Below are 7,500 nucleotides of genomic sequence, written 5' to 3'. Positions count from 1 at the left end.
TGATCCACGTCGCCCTCTTTCGATCTCTCAGGCTAATTCCCATCATCGATCTTTCCATCCCTCTCTGGGCGCTTATTAGTTTCCTCTCCACTAGCCTGGTTGTAGTCATGTTTCTGACTCATAGGCCATAACTGGGAGAACGCATTGGTTAAAGACTTTGTTTTAAGCGCAATGACAAGGAACCTCTTAGTGTGCTACTGTGCCTGCCGAAGGCACTCCAGCCTAGACTGATTCGTCGCTTTATTTCCTGTTCACTAGATGTGCTTGGCTGTACGAGTTGTCCTAGATATATATACTTGTCTACTACCTATAGCACTTCGTTTTGTATAAGTATCTGTTCGGATAGGACTCTGCTGTTGAACATAACCTTAGCCTTAATCTTGAGTCCGACTTTTAGACTTTCTCTATTCAGATCGTTTATTAATTGCTGCATTTCATCTGCTGATTCACTAAGGAGAACAATATCGTCTGCAAATCTTTGGTTGTTTAGATATTCATCTCCTAATTTGATACCCTTCCCTTCCCATTCTAGTTTCTTGAATATTTCCTCGAGGCAGGCTGTAAACAGTTTTGGTGAGATGGTGTCGCCCTGCCTAACGCCTTTATTAATTGGAATTTTATCGGTTTCCGTGTGGAGCTTGATGGTTGCTGTCCCATCTTTGTATATATCTTCCAATATTTTACAATATACCTCCTCTACTCCCTGTTGTCGAATAGCACCTAATACTGCTGGTATTTGTAGAGAGTCAAATGCCTTTTCATAATCGATGAAAGCCAAACACAGGGGTTTCCTATATTCGTTTACTTTTTCTCTTATTTGGGTGAGCGTGTGGATGTGATCTGTTATTAAGAATCCGCTACGGAAGCCTGCCTGTTCTCTAGGCTGGCTAGAATCCAGACTGTCAGAAATGCGAGCTGTAATGACTTTCGTGAACAGTTTGTAAGTAACCGAAAGGAGGCTTATGGGTCGGTAATTTTTTAAGTCCTTTTTATCGCCTTTTTGTGCAACAAGATAATTGTTGCATATTTCCAGGCTTTCGGAGTTTTTCCGCTGAGAAGACATTTGTTAAAAATCTTGGCTAGTTTCACTGTTGTGATTTCTCCTGCATCTAATATAAGGTCTATACTAATTCCGTCTTCGCCTGGTGTTTTCCCTCTCTTCATGCCTTTAAGTGCTCTTTTTATTTCTTCATTTGTGATATTAGGTACGTCTTTAGTTACCGCGTTTGCTTCTATCTGTAGCTGTTCGTTTGAGTTGTATAGATCCCTGTAAAAGTCTTCCACTACTATGATTTCATTCTTGTTATATGTTACTTCTCCGTCTGGTTTCTTAATTGCATACATTTGATTTCTCCCTATTCCTAGCCTTTTTTTAGCTGCTTTCCTGCTAGTATCTGAAATCACTGCTTCATTTATTATTTGAGTATTGAATTTCCGTACATCTTCCCTCTTCTTTTTATTTATGGTCTTTGTTAGTTCAACTAATTCTATCGTCCCTGTTTGACGATACTTTCATGTCTCTACGTTTTTGCATAAGCTGTTTAGTTTCTACCGAGAGCTTGCTGGAGCTTTGCTTGTCGCTCTTGCCGCTTACTTCGAGTGCAGCTTCCTTTATTATGTCATTAAACTGTTTATTAATTTGGTCGATGTTGAGATCTTCGTCGCGGAGGAGTGAATATCTGTTTTGGATGTTTAGGTTAAATTCTGTTGATCTGATCTTCAAGTTCGCAAAGTCTGGCTGTGGTTTACATACTAGTTTGTTCCTTTCCCTTCTGAGGTGTATTTTAATTTCGCCTCTCACCATTCTATGGTCGCTGCCAACATTTACTTTATTGATAACTTCTACATTTTTAAATTATATCGTGCCTATTTGAAATTATGAAGTCAATTTCGTTTTTGACGTCAGAAGGCGACTTCCATGTCCACTTCCGTTCTAGTCTTTTTTCAAAGAATGTATTCATGGTATTGAGTGATCGAGTCTCCGCAAAGTCTACTAGCATTTGTCGCCTCTGGTTCCTAGTGCATATTCCATGGTTCCCTACTGCGGTTTCTCCCTCTGTCGTTTTACCAATTTTGGCATTACAATCTCCCATAATTATTGTGAAACGGGATTTTATTCTCTCGCTGGCTAAATGAACATCTTCCTAGAAGCTCTCTATTTCTTCATCACTGTGGCTGCAGGTTGGAGCATAGACTTGAATAATTTTTAAGTTGTATCACATCATTTTATTGTTACAGAAGCCACTCTTTCGCTGACACTATAGAATTCTACGATGTGAATCCTACCCCTAATTCCTGTTTGCTACCCTGAGGTTTTCCTCTCCAATATAGCACGTGTTCATCATTTATTAACTTCTGCTCTTCGCCTAGTCTTCTAACTTTGCAGAGTCCTACTACATCCCATTTAATGGAAGAGAGTTCCTCTAGTAAAGCAAGTAAGTCGGATTCAGTTCTCATGGTTCCTTATATTGTATGTGTAGAGGTTCATCAACGTGGGGCGGCCTGTCTGTACCCGGATATTTTTAGCACCCCCTGCTCCGGAGCGATCCTGATCGCCGCCGTAACCAGGGGCTCCTTCGCCTCCGGGGAATGAGGGCCTTTTCTTTGTTTGTATGTTCATGGATTTTATATTGGGAGGTGGTTAGCCGATTTACCTCCCACCTACTGGCTTAGGTGTATCTTGGTGGGAGGGGGAGTAATTTAGCCGGAATGCCATTGTAAGTCCCCCCAGCAGGTTAGGTCCTACCTGGTGTGGACTTCATAGCGGCAATGCACGGCCCGCTCACTACACCAGGGTATACTCCCGTGAGCTGGGCTTAAGTATCAGAAGTGCATGTATGTGTGATTTGATTTGATTTGTTAACTTCACCTGTGCGTATGTGCACCTGATGCAGACATATTTATTCCCACACATGCTCTCAGTACTACGCATATGCTCGTTCCCACGGATATGCTTATGCAAGCACACACCTTTACTCTTGTATCTATGCTTATGGATATGGATACGTATTCCTATGTTATAAATGACTACACACATGTCCATCATAGTCTGCCATAGTCATATGTTCACATCGCCTGTCCCTTTATGTGCTCGTTATATGTTACTGATAAGTGAGTGAGTTTACATGAGTGTGTACTCACCCGTGTAATGTAAACACCCCTTTATGCATACCTCGTAAACCTACATATCACTATACATACGCATATATCTCTCCCTGCATGTGCTCACGCGTCCGTATATGAGCACATACATTTGCAGCATACACTAGTGCCCCCCCCCCCCCGTATATATGTGTATACACCTGTACTTGCTTTACATACAACTACCTCTACTCACATACACACGTACCTACATACATACATATACTTATTTATTTATACACCTTCCTACGTCCTGCATACACACATATATACGTATACCTATACATATACACATATAGATACCCATACCTACATATGTCTACCTATACCTGCACATATACTCGCATATTATATATACCTATATGCACATACACATACATACATGCATATATACACGTGTATACGTACACATTCATACGTGAATATATACACCATATGTACGAATTTGCATATCTACGACTTTAAACCCATGTACAAGCACGGGGCATACCCATACATATTGTACTTTATCACAAAGCTATATGGAAGCTTTTAGCCATACCTAGACAAACAGCAGCATACGTACCTATGTATCCGCACATGGATTTAAACTCACCTACACTCATATGAACCTGTGCAATATATATATATATATATATATATATATATATATATATATATATATATATATATATATATATATATATATATATATACACATATATATATATATAATATATATATATATATATATATATATATATATATATTTATATATACATATATTTATATATATGTATATATAAATATATATGTGTGTGTGTGCGTGTGTGATATATATATATATATATATATATATATATATATATATATATATATATATATATATATATGTTTATATATATATATATATATATATATATATATATATATATATATATATATATATATATATATATATATATATACACATACTTACACACTCACACACACACACACACACACACACACACACACACACACACACACACACATATATATATATATATATATATATATATATATATACATTCACACACACACACACACACACACACACACACACACACACACACACACACACACACACACACACACACACACACACACATATATATATATATATTCTTCAATCAAAGATGGTGTATTCAGTTAGGGATGGAATAATGCACTAATGCATTGCTATCATGAATATGTAACCTCTCCGATAGGGATTCGAACTCCCACCGCCGTTACAAGTATCTTGCAAGACGGTCACTCTAACCACTGATACGCGACCCACTAAAAGGAGTGTGCAACTAGGAGCTACCTAGCTACCTAGACATAAGTAAGGATAACGAAATTTTACACACACTTCCTGTGGGTACTAGGTATATATAGAAAGAGTACAAATCCCAAATCAGAAATCCTGAGGTGTATTCAATAAGAGATGGAATAATGCACTAACGCATTGATATCATATATTTATAAACTCTCCAATATGGAGACCAAGCAGTTTTAAGTGTGCATCTTCAGCAGATAACCACACAGGAGAACAATACTAAAAAAAGAAGAAAAAAAAGCATCCACTAGTAATTGTGTCATCTTTATAGATCTTTCACTTGCGAATGATGTCCAACTTAGATGAAATTCCCCGAGCCATATTCCTATTACGCAATTTAAATGTAGGCTTTCAATCAAAGGTTACACCTATGTGCTTCAGGTTAACCTCTGAAGTTATTAAGACTCCATTATTCAACAGACTTGGATGCTGAGGCAACTACGTTCGAGACCGACTCATAATCATTTCTTTAGACTTAGTAGGATTTAATTTCATGCCCCACCGAGAGTACCACGATTGAATCATCATCAGGTCTACAGTGAGACTGTCAGCTACTATTTGCCTAGTTGCCGGAGAAGGAATATCAGCATAGAGAGAAGTATCATCATCAGCATATGCCAACATTTTATTAATAATGGCAGACCACATACTGCTTGTATATAAAATAGAGAGCAAAGGGCCAAGAACACTACCCTGAGGAACCCCAGAAGACACGGGAATACAAGCTAAAACTACCATCAACATGAACACGCTCCTGCCTACCAGTTAAAAATTCAGTTACAATACTTAAACTTTACCACCAACACCAATAGACTGTAACTTAAATTTTAAACCCCTGTGATTAACAGTGTCAACAGCTGCACTAAATTCCAGCAATACAAGTCTTGACTCATGATACTTATCTAAAACAGACTTCATATCATGCACCAACATGAGCAATACATCAATGCAGCCAAGTCCTTTTCTAAAACCAAGGTGAGTCTCTGGAAGAAACGGTCCCTAATGTAAAGAAAGACGTTTGACCAAACGTTAAAAAATCTTGGAAAAATATTGTTTAATTGAAATAGGCCTATATTCAGTAGGTGAAGACTTTAGTGGGCCCTTGGGAATAGCGGTAACATTACCAATGCGCCATCAGTCTGAAAGTGACCGTTTATGAACTAAAAGGCATAATTTAGGAGCTAATTGGCCATTTAGTCTTATTAAAATCAAAGAAAACAAAAAATAAAGATAACCATATTCATTTTACTTCTGATAACAGATACTTGATTTCAGAGGACCTGAAAGCAAATTAATTAAAGCATGGCAATGGGTGACATGAAAAAGGAAGTTTAATATCTTCTAAACTTTATTTCGAAATAAAATAATCTAACAAGGTAGCTTTTTCAAACTGACTATATGTAACACTACCATCTGGTTTCATTAAAGGAGGAATGGAGGACTCAAGACCAAAAGGAGATGCTTTTAGTATTGTTCACCATTTATGAGGCTGTGAGGCTTCAGAGAGAACTTTCAAATGAGCATTATAATCAGATTTAACCTCCTTGTAAACATTAGTTGCTGTGTTTTGCATGGCAGCATAATTCTCCCAATAATGACAAGTACAGTTAGCAGACCAGAGATTATCGGCAGCATGCTTGTCCTATAAGCCTGGTGACACCATTCACTAAACCATATTTTACTATGTGAGTAAGATTTAAGAGTTTTGCTGAGTACAGACCTCATTATGATGTCCAACAATACCAAGTTCAGAGCTTTAACAGGACAAGGAACATTTTAAACATTTCGCCAACCAATGCTGTCAAAAGCATGGTAGACACCATTCCATTTAATTCTAGACTTTAAAAAGACTTGTCTAGTCAGAGTAAAATATTGTACAGGAAATTCCAGCTGAATCTTATATGATAGACTGCAGTGACGGAAGATCCTATTGGAGTAATGGAGTCTACATTAATTACCGCTCACACATCAGTTAATCCAAGATCGAAAAGATTACCACTCCTGTAAGCTGCAGCACAGTCTAACTGCTCACATTAAATTACATCTGCGAAATCCAAGACAGAAATGTCATGTCGGACAGTTGGGGACATAGAAGTCAGCTAGTTTCGGTGGTGAGTATTCAAATCGCCTATAAATATCAAGCATAATTTACTATCTTCTTTTTAATAGAAATGTACAAAGTCATCAACAGTCACAAATGCTATCATCGGAGTTAGGACTTCTATAAAGAATAAATTTTAAAGTAAGAAATTATTAGAACGATTGCACACTCTCACAACCATGTATTCATAACAACCACATTCATACATTGTAAAGCAACTAGCATTAAGACCAAACCTAGAATATGAACACAAACCTTGGGCTCGAGGCAGAAAATATATATATATATATATATATATATATATATATATATATATATATATATATATATATATATATATATATATATATATATATAAATACACAAATATATTTATGTGTGTATATACATATACATACATACATATATGTATATATATATATATATATATATATATATATATATATATATATATATATATATATATATATATATATATATGTATATTCCCCAGTTCCCTGCTGGGGACTAGGGGCCATGGCTAAATCGACATTCATGATTGTAATAAGAAAAGGAGAAAGTAAAAAGGAAATGTGGAAAGGAAGGAAAACTAGAACTGCACGGCTGTGCCTTCCTGGATTTAGGATTATTGGGCACACAACTATGGCTACAATCCAGAAAGTCCACCTCAAGGATGCCGCTGGTAGCTAAGCCACTCATACTCATATATATATATATATATATATATATATATATATATATATATATATATATATATATATATATATATATATATATATATATATATATATATATATACATATATATATATACACAAACATAGATGTACAATCTTTATATATACATATAAATACACACACATATATGTACATATATAATATATATATATATATATATATATATATATATATATATATAT

This window comes from Penaeus vannamei, chromosome 35 (assembly GCF_042767895.1).
Source record: "Penaeus vannamei isolate JL-2024 chromosome 35, ASM4276789v1, whole genome shotgun sequence".
NCBI lineage: Eukaryota > Metazoa > Arthropoda > Malacostraca > Decapoda > Penaeidae > Penaeus > Penaeus vannamei.
This window is presented reverse-complemented; position numbering follows the sequence as displayed.